Raw genomic sequence first — 20,177 nt, forward strand, 5'->3', positions numbered from 1 at the left:
GATCCAATAAAGAGATTTCCGATTTCAATATTTGCACCTTCATCAGAATCTGAAAAGATTGGGTCAGCAGAAATTTTGATGTCACATGACTATAATGGTGGTGGAACACGTGGGGGGAGGTTTGGCAGCCTCGTGGGCTATAAAGTGCCTGAATATACCTTTATGTGGCAGCAAATGGGAATCAGTATTGCGGAACCTCGCTAAATTACTTTGCCAAGGGTTAAACATTTCAACTGCATAATGTAGAGCCGTACTCTCCTGCGGCATTAGATGTACAGACATGAGATTTGTTATCCAGAATGCTCAGGACCTGGGGTTTTCTGGATAAGGGATCTTTCCATAATTTGGATCTTCATACCTTAAGTCTATTAGAAAATCATTTAAACATTAAAAAAAGCCAATTGTCTGGTATTGCCTCCAATAAGGATTAATTATATCTTAGTTTGGATCAAGTACAAGTTACTGTTTTATTATTACAGATAAAAAGGAAACCATTTTTAAAAATTTGAATTATGTGTTCATATTGGAGTCTATGGAAGATGGCCTTCCTGTAAGTCAGAGCTTTCTGGATAACGGGTTTCTGGACAATGGATGGTACAAGTTTGCCCAATGGATGTCACCGAAAGAAATCATTACATTGGTCTCTCCATTCTTGAGTGTGGATACCAGGATAGGGGTCTTTTTTCTGATTGTTCTAATTGTTCTAATATATATATAATTATATATATATATATATTTTGCAAACTTAAACTGGTGCACTCCAAAATTGTATCGCATTACCTGGGTGCTGATTTACAAAATAAATCAATATCAAACCATCAAGAATCGCACACACAGGGCTTTCATAGTGCAAAAAAAACCTCTCAATTTATTTTGACATTTCGGCTCACAACTTAAGCCGTCCTCAGGAATAAATATATATATACAGTCTTGTTAGGTGCACTCTCAACCAAAAACAACAGCTGCCTGGGTGCTGGTCAACACCATAATACATACATTACCAAAAATAACCGCACTCCAAGGGCTTTTTAAGTGAGAAATCAAAAATTACATTTTATTTCAATGTTTCAGCTCCATCACTCAGGCCGTGTAAATATATATATATGTGTGTATATGGGCTAATGTGGAGCAGGGCTGGGTCAACCCACTGGTGTGCCCAACGCAATTCTCAACCAAATTTCTCACATTTAACCCACCCTCCAGCATACATATGGGCACACTCTCTCGCAGTGGCACGTGATGGGTGGGGGCTGGAGGAGTGACATGCCAGGAGGTGTTCAAGAAATAGTGACGGGCCTCCTGGCGGGCTAAAGACTAGGGGCAGGCAAGCAGAAGAGTTATGTGTCTGGCGCCCCCTTACCCTAGTCATGTGCCTCTTCTGCCTAACCCCAGTTCTGGCCCTGATGTGGAGTTCTGATGACTTGATTAACTGATAGTGGCACATTCACTTTTTCCCATAATGCAGCATTTTCTCCCAGAATTGCAGCATTGCAGGTACAAGAAGGCGATTCGCTTGGTGTAATTATGCTGCATCTTCTGCTATTGAATCGGATTCTGCAAATTAGCTCCAGGGTTCCCCTGCATCAATAGGAACAAGGAGTGCCCAATCCGGAAGGCAAGAAGCACTGTGTACGAAACTATACGAAAGTGCAAAGAGTGGATTTTGAATCAAATACCTTTAATGAAAGTGGTTTTAGACACAACTCACTGTAAGGAAAAACAAAAGCTGCCCACTGCGTCTGTGGACGTAAATGAGCCCTTAAATGCACACATTCAAATACAGCAGAACCCAGGTTTTACGTTTTCCTGCAATTTATGGGGTATTTTGGATTACATGTTTTTCCAGAATGTAAGCTGTTTTGATATGGTCCCCTTGAAAACACAAAATAAAGGTTCTACTGTCTGCTATAGAAAAAAAAGGGTCATACCCCTGCCATAATTCTATGCCTGCAAAATATTATCTTGGTGCAGGGGTGAAATAGTTAAGAGGATATTTGTATGGTGTGATATTTAGGGGATATTAGGACAGGTATGGGATCCCTAATCCAGAAACCCATTATCCAGACATATCCAAATTAATGGGAAGACCATCTCTCATTTTAATCACATAATTCTTTTTATTTATTTATTTATTTATTTATTTATGTTTTATGATTTCCCTTTTCTCTGTAATAATAAAACGGCACCTTGTTTGTGATCCCAACTAAGATATAATTACAGTATTACACCTTATTAGATGTTACACAATCCGATTGGGTTTAATTAATTTTTATATGATTTTTTGGATATGGTGGTCCAAATTACCGAAAGACCCCATATCTGGAAAACCACCGGTCCCAATTACAGATACTTTACTTGTAGAGGGAAATGGTGTCTAATTTCCTTTACAAAGGACTAGTGTCACACAAGAATAATTGTAAGTGTTACAATAAATACACTGATAATCCCAGTTGTTACTGTTGCAGGGAAGGAGTAATGAGGAAACAAAGTATCATAACAGAACATAATCCAAGAATTTACATTTTTTTTATCAGATTCTGGTGCTGGAGTATCATAAACCATATAGTATTCTTCAAGATGTTATTAATTCTCTGGGGGGTATTTACTGCAGTATGTCTCCAGCTACAAGAACAAAAGCATTTATGAAAATATAAATGTAGAACTTATGTGAATTGTAAAACTGTTAATGTTATATACCTAGCCACATGTGTGTGTGGACGACAATATGTAGGAGAATGAAATATCGAGTTTTGGAGCATGTGGTGGCATATATAGGGAGAAAGGACACCTCTTCTGCAATAGCGGACCACTTATTGAGTGAACATGATGGCAATGAGAAGTGTATTTCCTTTCAGGGTTTAGTGGAATTAGGAAAAAGAAGGGGAGACATAGAGAAACTTTTAAACAAGAGAGAAATCTGGTGGATGTTTTTATTAGAGACGGAACAACCAGCAGGCTTAAATAAAGAATAGAAAATGAAATACTTTGTGGATAATTAATTTGATGAATACTAAATTGATTTATAGGCCGTATTATTGCAACATATGTGGATAATGGAAAATAGGTTGCATTATGGAGAATGAGAGAAGTCACACATGCATAATATAATAAAATGTATTTAAGAATAATGAAATTGATTGAAATATAGATTTTTAGCCGTCCAGTTAAGATTGGTAAGAAATAAACATTAAATGAATTTGTTGTTTTTATGTAAGAGAAATCTTTTTTAACTAAAACAGTATAGCTTTAAGAAATGTAGAGGATGTATATACAATTGTCTATAAAGCTATGTCTTTTTGTATAACACACTTATGCCCTGAAGAAGTGACCCATGCGGTTACTTTGGCAGTTTTGTACTTATCATGTAGCACATCACTATAAGATTTTAATCTGATGAAATAAAGAAAGACGTTTAACTCCGTGAGATTCCGGGCAGTGATTATTGTATATGTGTCAAACTTCCTTCACTACTTGGTGGGCCGACTGGTCGGAAAAAGATCAGCAGGTGGTGCTGTTGTAAGAAAATTCATGCATATTAACAGTACATGTATCCCTTATATAATATATAATATCTTGGAATTCAAAATAAAAAAATAATGAAGGTACATTGCAAAAGTGCATAGTATAGCACTGTCATCAATATTACATTCACTTATTTTTAAGGTTTACTTTAAAAGGAAACTTGTTGCCCTAAAATATTTTCCTTCACCAAAGGTGTGGGCTAATAGAACCCGCCCTCCGGTTGGGGGTAACAGTATTTTTTTTATTTAAAATAAATAGCCCACCTGCGCTAGGACAGCTCCCGTTGCGGTGTGGCCATGTTCTGCAGTGCGCTTCTGAGGTCACGTTTCACTCTTTGCAATTTCTTTGGGGCACCACATGGGGAGGCCAATTTATCCATTTTTGAGTCTGAGTAATAAAAGAAGCACAATTGCTTGGGAAAAAGTGCAATAAAACTCTTTTTTTTCTGTGTTTTCATTTAGGAAAAAACTCTGAATAGTTGCAGTCTCTTTTTCTCCCTTGCTAGCCTGTAGCCTACTTTGTCTCTTTTATGGCATAGGCCCGAGTGACAGGTGGGAGCTGGAACAATACACCAGGCCTTGCAACTGCCGGGCCCAACCTTCCCCAGAGAGTTGAAAAGACAGTATGCAAGTCTTACCTGAGGACCATCTAAGTTCTTTATCTGCACTGAAATTACTTGAATCTACAGTTTCAATTTCAGGTCTGTAGTGACATCTGCTGGTGGGAATTAGATATTAAACATTCCTTTTACAAATATATATTCCATACTTGTTTACACTGCCCTGACAATCTCTATACATATAATTTCAATGACAGCACATACACAGCACCAACACACTCTACTTTGCTATGATAAAGTAACTTTCTCCTAGAATATAAACCAAATTTGAGGGTAAATTTTGCTGCTAGCATGTAAAAATAGTACCCACTTTTAAAGGGCAACTAATAAATTCCTTGCAACAGAATTATTTTAATATGTGAATAGTAACACTCAGGGCTGTTGTAACTATAACACTCTCCTTAAAGGACAAGGAAAGTCTTAAACACTGGGGGTTGCCCCCTTGATTAGAATTACTAATCTGTTCTAGTGAGCATCTCGCTGCCACCTAGGGTTGCCACCTGGCGGTATTTTACCATCCTGGCCAGTAAAAATGATGCTTGATGCCAATGTTATTAATAGGAAAAAACGGCAAGAATATAGGAAGGCTGGTATTTTTTTCCAGAAAAGGTGGCAACCCTACTGCCACCATTGCTGCTGCCCTGGGCTATGTGCATGTGTAGTTAGGGTTGCCACCTGGTTGGTATTTTACCTTGCCGGTAAAAATTTTGGTTGATCCCAATGTTATTAATAGGGAAAAAAGATAAAACAAATTCCAGAAAAGGTGGCAACCCTATGTGTAATAGAGTCATTTTTTAGTTATTAAATTCTGATGATTTTCAGGGCACTCACTTCAATAGTGCCCCTAGTGTGTTATTCAGCAGAGAAAAGAACCAGCCGGGGGTCGGAGGTTAGCCATTATAATAAATGGGGGAATGTTGTTGTCCTATATTACAGCATTCCCAGAGTTCATTGGGTACAACCAAAGAATAAGCACATGTTACATTTAGATCCTCCTGCATGGTGGTTGAAGAAAGCCCCCGTTAAAGGTCCAACTTGTGCTCAGAACCTCCCTGCGCTAATAACAAGGTTAGGGATAAAGGATACCATTGGTGTTTCACCCATAGTTTTAAGAATATCTAGAATATAGTTATGTAACTATATGGCTGCAGACCTTTTGATAATGGCTGACACCAGATTAAAGCTGAAAAGCAACTTTTGCACCCTGTTAGCAGATTGTTCACCACCACAATATCAGTCTTAATGGCATTCAAGCAGGACTCTTGGCTTTATCTAGGTGAAGAATGTTCTTTGAGCTCAGCCTCCTGCTTCAAGTTTCCCCAGAGCTAGCACACAGCTTGGGAACGTCTTCCTTAATCTCTGGTTCTCTTGGCAGATGTTACAGAAAATGACTGAAAGTGCAGGGAGTCCATATTCAAGCACAGCTTATAAAATACAGTCTTTAGAAGCACCAGTATTCCCTGTCCCACAGTTGTTATTATCCAGACAGGTTTAGATTGCAGTTGTTCCCATGCATCAGCCATCTTTTGCCCATTGTCACCATTAATTACCTTTCCTCAGGGGGATTTAAAAGCCCACAATGGCTTCTCATATGAATCATAAGCAACCCCCTAAGTGGAGAAGGTTTGGCACCTAAGGGCAGAGAAACACTGGCAGATTCGGGGAGATTAGTCGCACAGCGACAAATCTCCTCCTCTTCAGGGCGACTAATCTCCCGAACTGCCTTCCCCTGCTTTCCAGCCGGCTAGAATGAAAATCTCTGGTGGGAAGGCAGTCGGAGTGCTTCGTTTTCTGAAGTTGCTCGGAGTTTCCTCATGAGGTTACTTTGGGCGACTTGGAAAAACTTAGCGCTCGGAGTGCCTGTCTGGGATTTTCATTCTAGCCGGTGGAAGGCAGTTCGGGGAGATTAGTCACTCCGAAGAAGATGAGATTTGCCGGGCGACTAATATCTCAGAATCTGCCAGTGTGTCTCTGCCCTAAGGCGGCTGCCCTGCCCCCCAAAATTTAAGCATTACCCCCTTTTCGGCAAAATCTGGATGACATGAGAAAGGAGCTGGTCTGATGATAATAAACACTTTTGTTTATTGTATTGAGGCAGAGGGCAGGGTCAAACCTGCTCTCCGATTAGCGTGGTGCAGTTGGCATATGCGCAGGGGGCATAGCGTGAAAGTTGGGAGGTGGCCCCCAGTAACTTCCAGGAGAGCCCTTTGGGTTGCAGTTCCAGTTGGCCCCCCAATGCTCCAGTCCGACCCTGGAGAGGGTGATATTTTTGGTTAGGAAGTACAATCAGTAATATTTGAAAAATAATCATTTCAATCTTCATTGTAATGAAAAGCACCTTAAAAATGGCCAGCTGGCTGGCTTCATGGCTTCATGTAATAGAACCCATAGAATATGTATGTGTGCATGTGCTCCATAGTGTAACTGTATTACAGATACTCCAGCTTCTGTTTGTGCAGCAAATTAGGCTGGTGTATACTGTATTTGTAAAACAAAATAAAAACAGCCAGACCAGAGCCACCAGTGATGTGAATGGCACAAAGTTTGTGCGTATCACAAACTTGGCAGTGGAATAATGTACACAGTTTGCACACTTTTTGTATAGCAAGCCCCATATGTGGGGAGACTGTGGTAAATTATATCCCTAAATCTGATGTTGCGGGGTGCTTTCATTGGCTCTCCATGGTGTCCTACTTAACAGGCACATTACAAGAAAACTAGCTACTTCTTTTATCCACAAGGCAATTGCCAAGAGGAAAATCTTCCACATTCTGGTCTTTGGCATTCCCCATCAGGTACTATAGAACTCTTAAACTGGCCATAGACATGCAGATTATAGCCTACGTCAGACGAACAAACATCCGTGACAATCTTCCTTACCTGCAACTAACCAACTAACTTCAGATTAAAGGGGACCTATTGCGAAAATGAAAAATTAATATAAGCTTCATCATACTGAAATAAGAAACCTTCTAAATACAATCAATTAAATATTCTGTAGCATTTCTAAAATAATAAAGTTTATCTTCACTATCCCTCTCTCAGCATCTGTTTCTCATCATTCTGTCTTCTTGCAGGAGTTGGGTGTCAGATATTCATTGACAGTTAGATCCAATATATCTCTCTACATGCAGGATTTGTGCAAAATGCAGTTATTTTGTTTAAAATATCCAAGGTTTACTAGGAAAAAGCCATAAGCAGATCTTGCTGCAAAAGTGTTTTATTTCCATGACATGTTTCGGGCTAACAGACATTCATCAAAGTGCTATATACAAAAATACATTGTGCAAACATTTATAGTGTACCCGGAAGTGATGTCACCTCCTCTTTGGGTGGAACAATGGGCAAATTAGCATATGAGTCCATGTATTTCACAAATAGTGTAGCTGCAAGTATCAGTCCATTGTATGAAAATAAGTTTCCCAAGTCCAATAAGTGCATCTAAAATTCAAATAATGAAATAAAATAAACAATACAAAATACATCATATTGGAACTGCCCTTACACTAGGGCCTACCACAGAGCTTGATGTTACATGCAGTGATAACAAACATAGGAAGGAATAAATGCCCAATAGTCTTAACCATTAATATATATATATAGTATGTAAGTAATATACTCACTAATCCATGTTCATTTTTAATGGGCTCATAAGCAGTATAGCTTTATCTGCAAGGAAAAAATATGGGATCAATGTTCATATGTAAATGTCATCCAAGAAAGAATTTTATACTCCAGCTGTCATTTAAACCTTTTGGTTGTAGTGTGTCCAGTTTTTTAATCCAAAATGCTTCTCTCTGTAAGCAAAATTTTTTCATATCTCCTCCTCTAGTTAGTGGTTGTATTACATCAAGTACGGTCCACTTTAACTGTGAGATTATGATTAACTTCATGGAAATAGTCACCTGCACTGACTTGGCAGTTATTTTGTTTGTACAGCAATTGGTTATTTAAGTGAGCTCTAATACATCTTCTAGGCAAAAGGAGCTTTACTATAGGAAATATTGGATCTAAAGGCCCCCATACAGGGGCCGATAAAAGCTGCCGACAGACTGAGTCGGCAGCTTATTGGCCTGTGTGGAGCGTCCAACGGGCTTCCCTAATCTATATCTGGCCGAAAGTTGTGCAGATGTCGATCGGGCAGGGAAAAAATCCCATTGGATCATGGTTGCATCTGTTCATTAATGCAGTCCCGAGATCCGACTGCCGGTATCACGATTGGATCAGTCCAACATCACCCACCTCAATGTGGGCATGTAGGGGAGAATTCCGCTTGTTTGCGACATCGCCAAACGAGTGGATCTCCCTGTGTGTGACCACCTTAACTGTCAATGAAAGTCTTATATTTGCGTCTATTGCCAACTTTAGTTCTGGCCCGAACAAATACTCTGGCATCTGCTTCTCTCTATACAATCACAGAGATCTAGTGAGCCGCTTTTCTCTTGGAAGAGCCCTCCCCCTGCAGGCGGACAGCAAATAAAGCAGGTAAGAATTTTTTTTAGCCTTCCCAAGCCTTAATGGAAATCCTCCAGTAGTACTGTGTTTCCTTTCCCAAAATGATTGTGCCCTAGGCTATGCCTCTCCTGCCTATTCATAGTTCCGGGCCTCCATGATTCAATTCTGGCACTCCATGTTCATATCTTGTAGCCTCTGATCTTTCTGCATCTAGCCATCTTCCCACTGTTTATCCTTTATTTGAGCATTTCCTTTCTCCAAAACATTGTAGGAGATTTTACTGCTCACTCCCTGTTGTGGCCGCTACCCGTAACTACATTTCTAGCTTTTTGTTCTGTGTGTCATATGGTCCCATTTTGCAATATAAACTTTAACATTTCTGTACCGGTTGCAAGAAAGAAGCATTGGAATGTAATTTGTCAGGCAAATCCTCTCTGCTTACACACCTGCTGCTAAGTTTAAACAGCCACTGGCCGTCTCTGTAGCTTGTGTTCCCAGCCACCAAATAGTGCAGACACTTCTATTTACAAAGTCTACATCGGTAAATGGGAACAGCAGGAGACAGAGATCACTGGCTGAGTAATCTAAATGTCATCTCTTTGTTCTTGCATACAGTACAGAATTTTTACATGTTTACGTTTACATTGCAAAATGGGTCACTTCAAGTTGAGAACACAAATCATTTGTTTTCCCTTTAGATCCCATTTAAAGGGCAAGCATTGGAGCTAATAAAGCTTGTTGGGGAAAACAATATTATATTGTGAGAAAATTGTTGGTAGGGAGCACTATGTCACCCACATCAGGAGGAGCTCCCAGTGGCAGCGGCCATGTTGGGACACAAGCATTAAAATTATGCTCATTGTTCAAAATTGCTCATTATGTGACATCCCAGCTATACAATTCTATATTTAGAACAGTAGTCCCCAACCTTTTTTTATCTGTGAACCACATTCAAATGTAAAAAGAGTTCAGGACCAACACAAGCATGAAAATGTTCCTGGGGTGCCAAAGGGCTGCAATTGGCTATTTTCAGCGCCAATCCACGCCTTTATGCCGCCTGAGGCGGCCTTCCGTTGCCGCCCCGACCCCTCCTCACGGCGCTCACATTTTCTGCGCAGGAGGGGGTCGGGGCGTTGCACGACGCTAGTGCAGAGAGCGCAATTGCGCTCTCTGCACTAGAAGAGCCGAATTTCCGGTTTGAAAACCGGAAATTCGGTTCTTAGTTACCAGGAGCGGGGGCACTGCCGCCTGAGGCGAGTGTCTCAACTTGCTTCATTGGTGGAACGCCCCTGGCTATTTGGTAGTCCCTATGTGGACTGGCAGACTACAGGAGACTCTGTTTGGCAGTACACTTGGTTTTTATGCAACCAAAAGTGCCTTCAAGCCAATAATTTAAAAATAAGTACTTACTTTGAGGTCACTGGAAAATAGAAAAAAAAATGGAGAAAAAATACAATTAGGCAGGCATTTCTGCTGCATTTCTGATGCTAACCCCCCACGCTTACCATTTTTGCTTCTGCTGAACAAGGAGGGGCCACATCTCTATAGGCATTGGCATTAGCGATTGGAATTCTGACACTACAAGAGCCAGAAGTCCATTTATGAATAGAAAATTCAGTTCTTAAAGTTACAAGGAGAGGCTTTTTGCTGAGCAATGGTGAATATCAGGGTAATGTGGCTTGAGAGCCATGCAGTCAGTGCTTGACTACGTTCTGCTGATTTAAGAAATGACCCGGTGATTCCTCCCTATAAGCCATAAGACTTGTGTCACATAGTGTGTCACATGGTACATTTTCTCTGCCGCCTGTGATTGCTATAAGCTGTTAAAATGTCATCCACTATTCACTCTGCACACAGTATGGATTTCAGCCAGAAAATACATAATTAAAACATTAGCTTTTTTCTGCCTGAAAAATGCAATGTGTGTGCAGTAATAGGCAGATGCCAGTTAAATATCTTATATAAGTCAAAGGTGACTTGTTCACCAGAAATATAGACTTTTTCTAATGGCTTTCTATTTTTTATTTTTTTTTTACAGTTTTTCCAAAATCTAAGTTTACATTTTAATGTCCCTGTTTCTGGTGTTTGAGTCTGGCAGCTCAGTAATTCAGGTGCAGATTCTGAACTGTTACAATTGTGCAACATTTAGTTGATACATTTCTAAGCAGCATCTCTGGAGTATTAGCAACTATTGTGTCAATTTAAAACAGCTGCCTGTAAGGAAACTCAGGGATTCTGACACAAATAAGAAATGTATCAAGTAAATGTTTCAATTTAGAACAGTTTAGAGGGTCAGCAACCCCCCCCCCCCCCCGAGCAGGTTTAAAGTGGCCATACACAGGCAAGATTCCTTACTTGAAATTCAGGCTCATCTGTGATTAAATGAGGGTCAATTTATACAGGATAGTATACACTGGAAAAGTATAGTATTGTAACGTTATAGTAAATTGAGTGACACCGTTCTCAGACTATGAGCTTAATTTTGCTCCAGATGAGACCTTAATTCCCAGGGGTTAAGCCCTCACAAACAGTGTGGAGGCAGGGTATTGTACAACTGTAACTGAGTGCTGTGCATAATAATTGGGCACCAGTGATTCTTACAACTTAACAAGAGAACATATTAATTAAACAGAGTGATCCAAATAGGAGTATATAGAAATGAGCAGGAACATAGAGCAACAGAGGATAGGCATATACTCACAAGCATCAATATCGTATAAATCCCTGCAGGGAAGGGAACATACACAGCAGCAACAAAGGTACGCCCAGCTTTCAGCCTTTATCCTAAGTGGAACCTAGGGAAACTACTACCAACCCTAAGTCTGTACACTTAGTTCCTACTTCTGGGAAATTGGAACCCGGAATCTTAATCCCACTTACACTCCTCATGGAGCCTCAAATGCTCGGCTAAATAGCCTGGCTATCTGTCACTCCTAGAGTGAACTATAAAGGTGAAAAACCTATCCTTACTAGATCCAACCTTTCTAGGTTCCACTTCACACTTCCTGCCTGCTCAGGTAAGGGCTTAACAAAATGGACCATGAGCACATGGCTGCTCAGGACTATATACTTTAGTAAAGTGCTATCTACCGGACACTTGTTGAACCACAGGGGGCATAGCTCAAGGCAGGATCAGGAAACAGGTCCCCCAACTAACTGTATTTGTGGACCCAGTTTAGGAGTCTATAACACTAGGGGACTACCTGTTAAATAATAATGGGAGACTAATTTACCAGTCCCCCACAGTAATATAGATTTGGATGGGTGCATGTATGCCTCCTGTGGGTTAGGGGTGTATACATGATACTGTGTTTAAAATCCATACATTACTAGTGCTCAGCAGTGGGCTTGGGAGGGTTCTGTGATGATAAATGGATATGCTGTGATGATACTAGAAAAGACTAATATGAGTTCCTTTGGTCCAAATAAGTATATCAGTTAACTAGTACTTTAAAGACTATGGTTTAGGTAGGACATATTTTGTGTAAACATTTAGATATTTTCAGTATATACATAAGGAAGCCCTCCAGCCATTGTTAAATTCCATCTCCTAGAATCCACTGATAAGCAAGGCTCCTGTATGTGTGTGGATTATATCAGTTGGAGTATTATCTATTAATAAATAGTGATGAAAAGAAACAAAACGTGGGAGTACAACTAACATCCCAGTAGATGTCAGCATTGCTCCTCTGTGTGCACTGCATGCATATGGGTTTTGCATTAACAGTCTAAAAAGGGGCCATGGGCTCCTCTCTGCATCAACACACCTAGGGCTTATGGTATCTAATCAGAATCACTGATCATATGAAGGCTGATATTTTTACCTTTAACTCAGAAACCTTACTCTTTCTTAAAAGAACAGTTCAGTGCAAAAATAAAAACTAGGTAAATAGTGCAAAATAAAAATGTTGTCAATATTAGTTAGTTAGCCAAAAATGTAACGTATAAAGGCTGGAGTGAGTGGATGTGTAACATAACAGAACACTACTTCCTGCTTTTCAGCTCTCTAACTCTGAGTTAGTCAGCGACTTTAAGGGGGACCACATGGGACATAACTGTTCAGTGAGTTTGCAATTGATCCTCAGCATTAAGCTCAGATTTAGAAGCAACAGTTATGAACCACATGTCCTCCCTCAAGTCTCTTATTAGTTACTCTCAGTGGAAACCAGGAGAGCTGAAAAGCAGGAAGTAGTGTTTTGGCTATTATGTTACACATCCAGTCACTCCAGTCTTTATACATTACATTTTTTTTAATTAACTATATTGAAAACATTATTTATTTTGCACAGCCTATCTATTTACCCAGTTTTTATTTTTGCACTGAACAATTCCCTTAAATTGGCACTTTTATTCTTGGGTTTATTCCTGTATTTATATCTTCTAATTCCTAACCATTCATTAATTAGAGCTTCTCAGGATGCTTCAGTGTTATCCCAGGATCTCTACAATCACCTTTTGCCTAATTTGAGTGTCTGTCAATACCACTAAAACATGACAGCTCCCATGGGGCAGAACTTTAGGGGCAAGAACAGAGTACGCTAAGTATGAAAGCAGCTGAGGGGGATCCAAACCCAAACTCCACCCTACAGTTACACACCCCTCCTCCTCTGATAGTCTTACCTTTTTTTACAAATTGCCCCACAATTGCAGCCATTTCCATTCTAAACTGTGTTTCCTTCTATACAGTGTCCCACAGATACACTTCTTTCTCCTAAAACGATTTTGTTTTTTTGTAATCAGTTATAGGCCCTCCTTCCAAAATTATATTGTCATAAAATACACCCTGTGCCAGCCTCTTTTTTGACACCATTTTGCTTACTATACACACTAACACATTTACATCCCCATGTCCTGACCTTATTTTGTATAATTGCACTAGGGTTGCCACCTGTCCTGATTTGACCTGGGCAGCCTGGTTTTTGGGAGGGCTGTCCGGGTCAAAACTACCTTCTCGGTTTTCCTAATTTGGAAAACCGGCCAGGATTCCCTATCGCCAACCGCCACGACATAGCTCCGCTCACCCACATGTGTGACATCACTGCCCCACCCATGTGATATCACTGTCCCAGCCCACAATGTCGTTGACCTGCCCCCGTGACGTCATTGGCCCACCCCCGCCTAGAGCTCACAGTGCGGAGAGGTGCCAACCCTAAATTGCACTGTTACTATGTAACACGTTAAAACCTCTTCTGATGACATCTTGTTACCTACTGTTGTGGAAAGTCACTTACTGGAGTGGAGACCACTGGAGGTGAAAGTTTATTTAACACAAACTCTGTGGATTCTGAACTCACAAAGAGTCAAAACTCCAAACAAAGAGATCACAGGGTTTTTTTCTAGACTTGTAAAAAAAGGAGTTACTGGTGGGAGAGCATAGAGCTATATCAGCACAGAAAAACAAAGAACTGCTCTTACAGCCAAGCAGGTGGCTCTGCCCTCAAGGCCAGGGTACTAGTGACCAAGGTTAGCTTGAGAACAGAATCCAACCAAGTAAGGGGGCTCCCAGGGGAATCTGCATACACAGAATTTTATTCTCTTTTACTTACTACAACCACTTCCATGAAAAACATTATGCATTATGCATAAAACATAGTTGTTATCCCCTCCTCTTACATTATCTTTCCTAATTATATTTCCTATATCAAACTTAAAACCCCCTTTCCCTGACCCCACGTCACATTATTATACACTATCCATTTCCCCAGCTTCATATTATATTACTTAACTGTATTACAATTATAGCCAATTCCCACTACCTTGTCTAACTATAAAACCTATTCCACAGTTGCAGCCCTGGTCATATTCTTTACATTCTTTATATGCATTCTGCCCTGCGGGGCCCAACAGACAGCAAAGAATGGACAGGTTGGGAGCACATGTTGATAGCGGGAGTAGGTGACAGATAGTACTCTCAGGAGACACAAATGATATACTGTTCCCAGACAGGGCTCCTGACAGTACTGCTGAGCCATGTGCTCTCCAAACACTGAAATCATTGGGTTAGTAGTTAATCAGATGCAAGGTCGGGCCCTTGGGGAGCACTTAGATACACAGTCACTGATGTCTTTCTAATTGAATGTCTTGGAGATGAGATCTATAACTGAGCTTTTACACTGCATTGCTCTCTGTTTCTGGACAGTTTTACATGCCTCTCTCCTCCACTTAACTGTGATTTAAAGTACAAATCAATTATTAATATAAGGTTCAGGCTTCTGATGGGGAAAAAAATAAAAAAAAACACAATCTGCAACTTGTGGCTATCTCAGCCACTTACTGATATACAGGTCCAGTCAGTGAATCATTGACAATGGGCCCTCATTTAAGTAACTGTTTCCGTATGTGTTTCTATCAGCTTCCGTGTATTGTACATGTAGGGACCCATAGGGTTAACATCCCCCTATTCTTTAAATCCCTACAATTTCTTGTTTCCCTAGTAGCTGGGCAAAAGCCCATGTATCTAGTTTATCTAATTTATGTATTTGTATCATTAGCCCTTTGGCTTTTGACCGCTTAAAACCACACTTTAATATAATATTTGTAAATGGGGTGGCGTAACTACAGTGCACTGACCCCCCTGAAAAAAATCTTCAGAAGGCATGATGCACTGCAATTCGCAACCCTCCGCCCACTCTCGCCCAGCACTGGAGCAGCCTACATCCCCCTTCCACTGAGTAGCTGGGGAGGGATATTCCACTTAACTGTAGAGGAAGAAGACCCCAGTCCAGGTCCCCTGTTTCCTGGGCCCCCCGTGACCGCTTCCTCTATAGTTATGCCAGTTGCTGCTCTTTGGCCTTCAGGTGCTGACCCAGCTGGGTGTGTTCCATGGACTCTGTGCTCAACAAGGAGCAGTAAAGTGTTCTGCCTTAGAGCCCTAAGAACCCTACCTCTAGTGAAGTCAGGGAATAGTTACCCCATAAAGGAGGCTACAGGTTACTTTAAAAAAATTTAATTATTTGCTAAAGATGGAGTCTATGGGAGATGGCCTTCCCTTAATTTATAGCTTTCTAGATAATGGATCCCATACCTTTACAAAAGAGATGCTTGAATCTCATGAAAGATGTTCCCAAGAGATCTGTAGCATTTTTTTCCTTAACCTTTTCGGGATATTTGTTAACTGAGAAGAAAACAACCATTTAAGGGAAGGTGTCTAAAAGAACTACTCCAACACTTTACTTATTACAATTTAATATATATAGGCATGGGACCTGTTATCAAGAATGCTCGGGACCTGGGGTTTTATGGATAAGGGATCTAGATCTCCATACATTAAATCTACTAAAAAATCATTTAAACCCAATAGGATTGTTCTGCTTCAAAAAACAATGAATTGTATCTTCGTTGGGATCAAGTACAAGGTACAGGTAAGGGATCTGTGAGCCGGAATCCCATTATCCAGAAAGTTCTGAATTACGGAAATACCATCTCCCATAGACTCCATTTTATTCAAATTTTTTAAAATTATTTCCTTTTTCCCTGTAATAATAAAACAGGACCTTATTGAAAGCAAATCCAGAATGTTGGGTTAATTTAATGTCTACGTGATTTTCTAGTAGACTAAAGGTATGAAGATCCAAATTACAGAAAGATCTTTTATCTGGAAAGCCCCAGGTCCAGAGCATTCTGGATAACAGGACCCATACCTGTACTGTTTTATTATTGCAGAGAAAAATTAAATCATATTAAAATTTTGAATTATTTGTTTAAAATTGAGTCTTTGGGAGCCTTTTTTCTCAATAACAGGTTTCATAGATAACGGATTCCATTCCGGTGTCACTATACTGGGAGAAATCTGCTAAGCAAACGTTTATCACCTCTCTATATCTCCCTATAGAGTTGGAACTGGTCCCTTGAAAATTCTTAATATTTTTGTATTTCTTCTCTGTGTTTTAAAAATGTTACATATTCCACGAGGTGCATTCTGGTATGGATTAAGTTGATAATCAGAAGGGTTATTATTAAGCAGAATAAATGCTGCAAGTACTGACTGGGCTCTTGTTTAGCTGTAAACTGGGCCAGTTACAAAAGCATTAGAAAAATAGATTTTTTTGGGGGGTCATCTGGACTTAGGTAGCATCTGAGGCTCAATTCTTAGTTGCCTGGGTACAGCGGGCATCCTTGTAATGGCCCAGTAATTGTGACTTCACTTCTGGCAGGATACACAAGACGAGCAGATGACAATGTTATTGTTTAGTCTAAGTACAGTTTAGTTATTTTTAACTGGATAAGGCGGACCCCGCCTTCAAGCAGTAGGTCATTGGGATTACACACATTAATTACAGCGCAAATGCCTTCACAGGAATGAGAGATAATGTGTCCAATTAAACCGGATAATGACATGTAATGAGCTCATATACAATTTTCTCTTGATTACCAAAGCTGAAGTTGAGTAAGGTGACAATGAGGAATTCAGGCGAGTGCAACTTGGCATAAATGGCAGCCAAACTTCACAGACACTGATGTTCGGCTGCGTTTGCCCATCTGGTGATGAATCATTTAATAATCCCTAAGCCAACCTTTATTATTTTCTCTGCGAGAGACAACAGATGTCTGGTAGCAGAGGGAGTCCGTCCTGGATAAGCCAAGACGTGTGAGCAGCAGCAGCTGATAGAAAAAGATAATAGACAACACAAGCAGCAATAAAAACAATGACTAATGTAATAAGCAGTGCAACATTCTTGCAAGGTCTAGTAACCCATAGCAACTGATCAGATCTGGCTTTCAAACAGGTGACCAGTATATGCTGCCTGATGGTTGTTGCTGTGAATAAGTAGAATTGTCGCAAACTTACTGATTTGTATAACAGTACCCGTGGGCTCCAAGGAGATGCTGGGATATCAATCAAAAACAGATTGCAGATTGCTCATGTCTGTGCTATTAAAGTGTAAGTGTAAAAATAAAAACTGGATAAATAGATAAATAAATAGTCTGTGCAAAAAAAATAATTTTCTAATATAGTTAGTAAAAATGTAATAAAGGCTGGAGTGACTGGATGTCTAACATAATAGCCAGAACACTACTTCCTGTTTTGCAGCTCTCTAACTCTGAGTTAGTCAGAGACTTTAAGGGGGGCCACATGGGACATAAATGTTCAGTGAGTTTGCAATTGATCCTCCGCATTCAGCTCAGATTCAAAAGCAACAGTTCTTGCCCATGTGCCCCCCCCCCTTAAGTCACTTATCGGTTACTGCCTGGTCACCAGCCAGTGGAAACCAAGAGAGCTGAAAAGCAGGAAGTAGTGTTCTGGCTATTATGTTACACATCCAGTCACTCCAGCCTTTATACATTACATTTTTGCCCAACTAACTTTATTAGAAACATTTTTTATTTTGCACAGTTTTATTTACCCAGTTTTTATTTTTATACTGAACAATTCCTTTAAAGGAGAAGGAAAGGCTTGGTGCACTTGGGGGTGCCAAACGTTAGGCACCCCAAGTGATTGTATTGACTTACCTGAAACCCCAGGCCGGTGCTCCTATCAGCAGAAAACTGCACCGGCCTGGGGTTATACCAGTGAGCACCACAGAGCAATTCACTTCTGGCTTCTTCTTTCTTAAAATTTCCCAGGGCAAACGCATGCGCAGTTGAACGAAATAGCTGATTTTTTCGTTAAAGTTCAGCTTTTCGTTATACTGCGCATGCGCACACGCACGAAGAGGATGGAAGAAGATCACTTTGGGGTGCTCAATGGTATAACCCCTGGCCAGTGCAGTTTTCTGCTGATGTTAATTTAACCTAAAAGGATTGTTTTGCCTCCAGTAAGGATTAATTGTATCTTAGTTGGGATCAGGTACAAGGTAGTGTTTTGTTATTACAATAGAGTGGAATCCATAATTCAGTCTTTTTGGATTTTTTTACGGATTTACTCATAACAGATCCTGTACCTGTATTAGTAAGATGCATTTTTAATCAACAGCTCTGCCATTCCTTGAGCAGAACCAAGAGATCCCATACAATGCCAGACTGCTGAACGTGCAAATCGTCCTTAATCCTAGCAGGATGGGAGAAGAAAAATGATCACATAAATTAAAGATGACCTGGCAATGCTGGAACACTCTCTCAAATGAATTTTCTGCACTGGACGAGTTCCCAAACTTAAAAAACCTTTTTAACCGAACAATTAAAAATTACAAGCAGGAGTGATTGAGGTACATTTAAATACCCATGTGGTGAATAAAAATTTAAATGTGCCTTAAAAGTGTCAATTCATCAAGTTTTGTGCCTTTTATATAAATTGCCCAGGAAATTTAAAGGCTCAGATGTTGTGCTGATATACTGGATATATCGCCCTCCAATGTTTCTTACTTTTATATGTGGCTATTATTTGGAGAACAGAGGCTTGGGTCCAAGGTTAGCAACTGGGTGGGGGTTCTAATAAATTGGCAGCCCCCAGTGAATAGCATTTTCCTTGTCCTTTAATGGCAGGGGGAACTAGTATTACAAGGCCTGCTATTTTTTTTTTACTTCTTGCTTCCCTAGAAGATCCTGCATCAGCCTAATCCTGGGTGTCTGTCCGGATGAATTCAACCCTTAAAGGGGTTGTTCACTTTTGAGTTAGAGCGAGTAGATAGTAGATAGTGATATTCTGAGGCAATTTGCAAATGGTTTTATTTTTTTTATTTTTTTGTGGTTATTTTGCTTTTTTATTCAGCAGTTCTCCAGTTTGCAATTTCAGCAATCTGGTTGCTGGGGTGCAAATTACCCTAGCAACCATACATTGTTTTGATTAAAGGGGTTGTTCACCTTCAAGCAACTCCTTGTTTTCAGATAGAGGTACCAGAAATAACAACTTTTGTCAATTACTTTCTATTTTCTATGTGTCACTGTTTTTCTAATATTGAAGTGTAAAGTATTATTTTTCACCTTCTAAAGCAGCTCTGGGAGGGGGGGTCGCCGACCCTGTAAAATGTTCTAAATGGATACAGTTACTTGATCCATTTGTTATCTTTTTCCCTGCTGAGCAGAATCCTTGCGTTTCATTACAGGCAACTGTTAGAATTGATACAATAGTTGCTAATACTCCAGAGATGCTGCTGAGAAATGTATCAACTAAATCAACTGCAAAATTGGAACACTTTAGAGTCTTCACCTGAATTACTGAGCTGCCAGACTCAAACACCAGAGACACGAACATTCAACTTTGATTTTGGAAAAACAGTAAAAAATAAAGAATGGAAAGTAATAGAAAAAAGTCTTTATTTCTGGGGAACAATCTGAAAACAACTGAACTGAAAAAAGAAATTTGGAAGATGAACAATCCCTTTAAGAGAATGAAATAGGAGAAATTTGCAGGATTAAAGAAATTTTGCTTTTTAGATAGGGTCAGTGACCCCCATTTGAAAGCTGGAAAGAGTCAAAAGAAGAAGGCAAATAATTCAAAAACTATAAAAAAAAAATAGATAATGAAGACCAATTGAAAAGCTGCCATTTTATAACATACTAAAGTTGAACCACCCCTTAAAGGCCCCTGTCATTTTTCTGCCACCGATGAACATGCCAATTTGGCCAACTACTGCCCCGTCCAGAAATAAAATGCATTTCTGGCTAAAATACCCCCATGTAAACAGTGATTGGCGGATCTAAT

This window comes from Xenopus laevis, chromosome 5L, assembly GCF_017654675.1.
Source record: "Xenopus laevis strain J_2021 chromosome 5L, Xenopus_laevis_v10.1, whole genome shotgun sequence".
NCBI lineage: Eukaryota > Metazoa > Chordata > Amphibia > Anura > Pipidae > Xenopus > Xenopus laevis.